Source organism: Leuciscus leuciscus, assembly GCF_965113295.1.
Source record: "Leuciscus leuciscus genome assembly, contig: HAP1_SCAFFOLD_422, whole genome shotgun sequence".
In the NCBI taxonomy this organism is placed as follows: Eukaryota; Metazoa; Chordata; class Actinopteri; order Cypriniformes; family Leuciscidae; genus Leuciscus; species Leuciscus leuciscus.
This window is the reverse complement of record NW_028118317.1, coordinates 20,683-27,500: the sequence shown is the minus strand read 5'-3', so window position 1 is coordinate 27,500 and position 6,818 is coordinate 20,683. Positions and strand designations below refer to the sequence as shown.

The window sequence follows — 6,818 nt, the reverse complement described above, 5'->3', positions numbered from 1 at the left end:
GATTAACTCTAAACCAACAGGTTGTGTAACTGTGCCACACAGGGTGAAAATGGATGTTGACATTATTAGGCATAAGAGTGTTTCTAAAGGAAAGGTCAATAATTTGTGAAAGTGTAAAAGGGTCATTATGGGTCACATGAATGTAACTGTCACCACCATGATGCCAATTCCTTAGATTTTCATATAGATCTACATACAGAATTGTATATGAATATATGCAGTGTTTGCTCTGTTTAATATACTGTTTGCTCTATTAAATTGCACTTTATCAGAACAGTGGTAAATAAATATTATATATGGTCAGTTACTGTAAGTTCTTACAGTATTTTTAATCTTTCATTTTTATTGTTGAATTTTTAATCATGCACTGCAATGAAAAAACAATTTAACCAATTGATTAGCCTAAATATAACAGCCAGCCTACAAAAACAACCAAATAAATAGCACACAATATATATATATATATATATATATATATATATATATATATATATATATATATATATATATATATATATATATATTTTTTTTTTTATTATATATTATATTATATTTTCATATTTCCCTGTAATTGCAATGTTGCCACACTATTGGCTGTCTCTCCTAGCTGTTTTGAGCATGATTGGTTATTCTCTGTTTATTCTGTCTGTCATCCAGGAATCTAGCCAATGACAACTATGCGCGCCTTTACGAGTCAAGTTTGAATAAACGTCAGTTGAGTGAGTCGGTGTTTGCTTTGCTGCTGCGCGGGATCTTCAATATTTGCCTATTCTGTGGGTTTTACATCGTTTAAAACATGGATTATTTTTCATCGGACTGCTAAATGTTTATTTTGAGCGAGTTGCTGGGTGTTGCTGGATGTAAATGAAGAACAAACAAGGAATATGGACAAAGAATTTTATCAACGGAAATATTGCAATCTACGGAAGGTAAAACTTTATTTTATACAAATTCTGCTACATCAAGATATAGGCTAGTGTATTAAATTGAGAATCTAAACGCGATTAGAGCAATATTGTTAGTGCATACGGTATTCCAATGTATTAATGTTATGTGCTGCTAGCATGTGTAACTTGTCTAACTTAGTTTATGATAAAATAAACTCAGCATGGGAGCTTACAACGAGTGAACTGAGAATATTGTATCTTTAGACAGAAAGGAACTGTCACAGTCTTATACTATAAGAATCTGCAAACTAGGCTTATGAATCTATTGATCGCGGGATGGCTAACCGATCAGTTAAATTAACGAGTCGTAATAATATGTTTTGGAGCTGGTAGTCAATTTAGCAAGCTTTACAAATGTCTCCGTAAGTAAGTAAAACAAATAACTAATATTGATGTGTATGTGTGTGTTTCCTTCATGATCCAGGCATTTGGGGAATAAATATTATCCAGCCACACGATGTTCAGATGCGGTGAGTATTGTCATAAAATACACGTGAAATAGAGGCAGAATATGTGAATCGGCTCAAATGCACTGGTTCAAACCCTCCAGACAAGCTTTATCTTCTTGAGTTTACAGGCCTAGCTGACCCAAAAATAAATGTCTTTCAAAATGAAAGTATTTTCAAACCTGTATAACTTACTTTTGTGAAACACAAGAATTTTGGGAATAAAACAACTGTATGCATTGTTGCCTATGACAAAAATAAAAGGCATTTTTCAAGATATCTTAATTATGGTTCTACATAAGAAACTCATACAATTTCAACATATGGGTGAGTAAGCTACATAATGAGATAACTCTTTTTTTTTTTTTTTTTTTTTTTTGGATGAGCTGTTCTTTTAAAGGATTAGTTCACCTCAAAGTTGAAAATTCTGTCATCATTTACTCAACCTCAAGTTGTTTCAAACCTGTATGAATTTCTTTCTTCTGCTGAACACAAAGAAAGATATTTTGAAGAATGTCTGTAACTTGGGTCCCATTGACTTCCATAGAATTTTTTTTCCCTACTATGGAAGTCAATGGGACCCAAGTCTGTCTGGTTACCGACATTCTTCAAAATATCTTTCTTTGTGTTCAGCAGAAGAAAGAAATTCATACAGGTTTAAAACAACTTGAGGGTGAGTGAATGATGACACAATTTTCAACTTTGAGGTGAACTAATCCTTTAAGGACATTTGCTAAATTAACCATGTTTTTTATTATAGTGTAGAAACCATGTTTTTATGGTGGATAGTGAGTATAGGAGCAGGCTTCACTGCATATATTAATAAACTTTTAGAGTGCTGGCCTGGATAATTGTAATACGTAAAATAGGAAAGAGGCCGCACTATGCATAAACTTTTATTTGCAAAAATGCGTTTCGGCACGTGGAAACTGATGAAGGCACGCGCCGAAACCTGTTTTTGCAAATAAAAGTTTATGCATAGTGCGGCCTCTTTCCTATTTTACGTATTACAATCATTTATTACCATTTGGTTAGTGTCGCAAAACATTGTTAATTTTTAGTAAGGGTTCTCCAGATTTATATAACACTTATGGAACATTAAAAAATGGTCCAATGTTACGCGATCAATAATCCTATTAAAACTCTTTAAAAAAAAAAAAAATATTTTTAGATCAAGCATTGGACTTACGGAGCAGAATAGGCACCAACAGAGAAACAAGTCCATCACTAGTAAGTATCCACTGCAGTATCTTCTGGTTACACTTTATTTCGATAGTCCACTTTCACTAACATGTCAACTAACTCTCATTAGTGTATTAGTAGGCTGTAGTAGACAGTCAATAGACTGGTAGGTTAAGTTTAGATGTTAGGATTCGGGTTAGGAGAATAAGTTGACTTGTAGTTGCCAAGTAACTTATAGTCAGTAGAATGTCTGTTAGGGGACCAACAAAACAGAGTGTTAGCAAATATTAAGCAGACAGTCTACTAATACTCTAATGACAGATAGTTGACATGTAGTTGCAAAGTTACTTATAGTTAGTAGAATGTCTAAAGTGGACTATAGAAATAAAGTGTTACCCAGTATTTAAATCCGCAGTCAATTTTAAAGGCACAATGCACTCCGAAATTAAAAAATGATCTCTTTTTTTCTTCTCTCGTGCCATTCTAGATATATATCTGACTTTCTTTCCACAAAGATTTTTTGAAAAATTATCCATTATTGTAAGCCAATATAATGCAAGTGCATACGCCAGAAACTTCATACAGCGTACTCACAGCTTGCTGTGTTGTTCACACAAGAAGTTTTCTGCACTTATCATGTGAGCTTTACTTTTTCGACCTTCAGCATTTTGGTGTCTATTCACTTGCATTATTTGACACACAAACACAAGAGATGGATAATATTTCTAAAAGTCTAGTTTATTTTTTCTAAAATATGTGTTTTCATCTGAAGAAAGAAAATCATATACCTTTCGGTCGGCATAAGGTAGATAAAATGAAGGGGGAATCAGTTTGCTCTCCTTTACCTAGTATTATTTATAAACATTACATGTGATTTAATAAATGTACAATTAAAGGGGTGTTCGAAGCAAACATCTAAATCCCTTCACAAAGAGCCCTTCCACAAAAGGGTTAGCAAAGGGGGACATGCATCCGATGGTAAATTAACTGAAGTAATTTTATCTTATAGTAATTTTATATTATATTTATGGTAATGTGACCTAGGATGGCAAGTTCCTGTGTTTCATTTTAAAGTAGATATGGTGGAAGAGTTAAGTTTAACATAGAATAATTGAGTTGTTTGTTTGGGTTTGCTATATTACACACATTTTCATCATACCGAAGTTCCATAGGTAAAACTTTTATTAACAGATGCGTTAATGTAACTACCTGCAGGGTTAAAAGAAAAGACGTCAAGAACACACAAACTTAAGGAACTTTTACACATCAACAATGTACTAAAAACGGAAACGTTTTTTCTTTGTACAGATGACAATGTTATTAAAACGATTACCGTTTGGACAGATCCACTGTGTTAATCTACATGTTCCTTCTTTTGGTGATGCACATTTTTCTATCAGACATAAGTTTTAGATACCAGACAAAACGAATGAAATGTGACCAATGCTAATTAATTCCCCCCTTTTACCTCTCTCTTTTATCTTTCTGTGGCCAGGATCCGTCATTCATCAGAACAGCTACCAAGAGAAGTGAGTATTCGTCCTCTACCTCCTTTGTCTCAATGTTATTTCAACACTAATGGTCTCCAAAGTACTATATGTGTTTATATTAGGGGTGTAAGATTAAGAAAATGTCGATGCAAAAACGATTCACAGTATGTAAATGTAGTTACTTTTCCTATATAGGTATTAGGGATGTGCATCTCCATAACTGAGGCCGATACGATACGCATCTCGATGCATAGCCAACGATACAATACATTAATGATACATATAAGCAGCTGCCAGCTACCGATGCAATGCAATACGATTCACTTTTATTACGATCCGGTGCGATTCGATTTTGATTCAACGCATTGCAAAAATATGATGCTATGCAATTCAATATGGTATAGATAGTTCACTTTTATTTCTTTTGTTCAGACATAGGGCAAATCATAAAGTAGCAAAGTGCCATCTGACTTTTAACACATGGCTCTCTCACAATCAAAAGATTTGGTTTCCACAAAAAAAGCAGGTACTGTAGGCTAACTGACCAGAAAGCAGGTACTGTAGGCTAACTGACCAGAAAGCAGGTACTGTAGGCTAACTGACCAGAAAGCAGGTGCTGTTATTATGTGCTTCACGGGCCGTTTATCAGTTTGGACCAGTGCAGCGCGAGCCGATCTTGATCAATCGACACTGTTACTACACGGCGCTAAGAGATCCCCACTGAAGTAATAACATCGCTGCGAGATCTATTGAGAAGCATTCATATATCTCTGTTATTAACGGATCAAACAGCGCTGACATGGAAATATTGTGCCATGAATGAACAATCCAGTGTCCACAGATCAGCAACATTCACCATGGATTTACTGTAGTAAAACAAACTGTAACCATGGAAGTTTGGCAGGAATAGTAGGCTATAATGCTTTCAAGTTACATTACGTTGGTTTTATTTTGACATGAATAAAATTACTGCCCTCAAAGTTAATCTGAACTAAAATAAACCTTTGTTTATAACTACAATATTACATTACATTTTTTTTTCAAGTAGCTGTTTTACATGCTTCTAAGAGTCGATTATAGCTTCATCATTCCTCAAAGTAAAAAAAAAAAAATCATACTTTATGATGTTACGTTTAATAAAATTATTATTATTTTTTTTATATTAAATCAAGGAAATTTCTCTGGCATTTCTTTCTTTTTCCTGTATCGAAAACGTACCGAACCATGACACAAGTGTATCGTATTGAACCGAACCATGAATTTTGTGAACCGTTAACTTACACCCCTAATATGTGTGTGTGTGTGTGTGTGTGTGTATGGGGCTGTTTAAACCTGGCCACTTGATGCGTTTTCTCAGATCGGATAGCTATCTGTTTTATCACAACAATTCCATTTACACCTGGTCACATAAATGTGTTTTTGCAAAATGGATATAAATCAGATCTTCGATTCCCTCGCTATGCAAATTTAATGGCGTTCACGTCACCGAAAGCAACAGATATGAACTGCATTTTATTGATCATCCGTTAAAATTTCTAAATCAAAGACAGCAATAGGAGAGAGCGGCAACAGCCCTGGTAAGATCATTTCGTTTCTTTACTTTTAATGATGATAACTGTGTGTTAAGCATCGGGGACTTACTTTCACTTTAATTTGCGATAGTTTGCACGTTGGCTTGATGAATAACGTTAGATGGTCAGCGGCGATGCGGCAGTAGCGTCGACATAACTTGCTATAACATGACATAGGCTATAGCCTAAAACACGCTCTCACAACTTTATTTTAGAGCGTTTTTGGGAGGAGTAAAATTTACATGTGGTTTCAACAACCAGATGCATTTACACTTGTCCAGTTTCTTCTGGAATGCGGCCCAGACCACCTCCTGAAGTGGTGTGAGCAATCAGATTCAAATGCGTCACGAATGCGTTTCGGAGGCCATTTAATCCTGGTCTTTTCAAGATCATATAGCTATCCGATCACTAAAATCGCATGCAGTTGTAAATGGCACCTATATGTGTGTGTGTGTGTGTGTGTGTGTGTGTGTGTGTGTGGAATGCCTTATATCAGGCTTGATGTAATTTTACTTGATTTGTGATTTATTTCATTTAATTGATTCGAGTACAAAAATTTTCAACTATGTATCTCTGCTATAAGCTAAACCACAACAGTGGCATTTGTATTTATTTATTTAACATGTGGATTTTTTTGCTTTGATTGTAGCTGCTGTCATGAAATGGGACCCAGCTGCAATAGAGGCCCAAATAAAGTCTGTAGGCGATCATCTGAAACTGCTTGCTGCTATAAATGAAGCTTGTGAACCTTATAGCAGCCATATTTTGTTAATTGTTATGTTATTGTTTTAACAACATTTTATAGACTATTTAAAGGGAAATTGTGTTAATTTACAACTTTACTGTTCAGGCTTTTAAGTTGTATTGTGTTAATTTATACTTTAGTCTTCCGGCTGTTAAGTTTTGGTCCAGCAGAACAAAATAGTAATAAAAATATATTTTGAGATTTGAATAGTTGATTTCTTGGAGTGATTAGTTTGTTTTACAGGAAAATGGTAAGCAGTTTATTACAGTTATATTGTTAAGATATACAAATGCAAGTATATACACTACACAGTTATTCAATTGAATATTCAATATTATCAATATTCTTTAAAATCTTATTTAGGTCTATGGTCTGTGTGTCTGCAGTTTCATGACACGACAACCATTAACATTGAGTAACTGGGTTTTTCTCAGTGA

At 34.4% G+C, this 6,818-nt stretch overlaps 1 long non-coding RNA gene across 1 annotated transcript; it reads left to right on the top strand.

The window, feature by feature from the left end:
- Positions 1-561: 561 nt before the first annotated feature.
- Positions 562-6,588, top strand: LOC309491671. Its single transcript, XR_014203247.1, has 5 exons — positions 562-929; positions 1,372-1,417; positions 2,565-2,623; positions 4,071-4,104; positions 6,286-6,588. It is a non-coding gene; the product is annotated as an uncharacterized lncRNA (long non-coding RNA).
- The last annotated feature ends 230 nt before the right edge of the window (positions 6,589-6,818 follow it).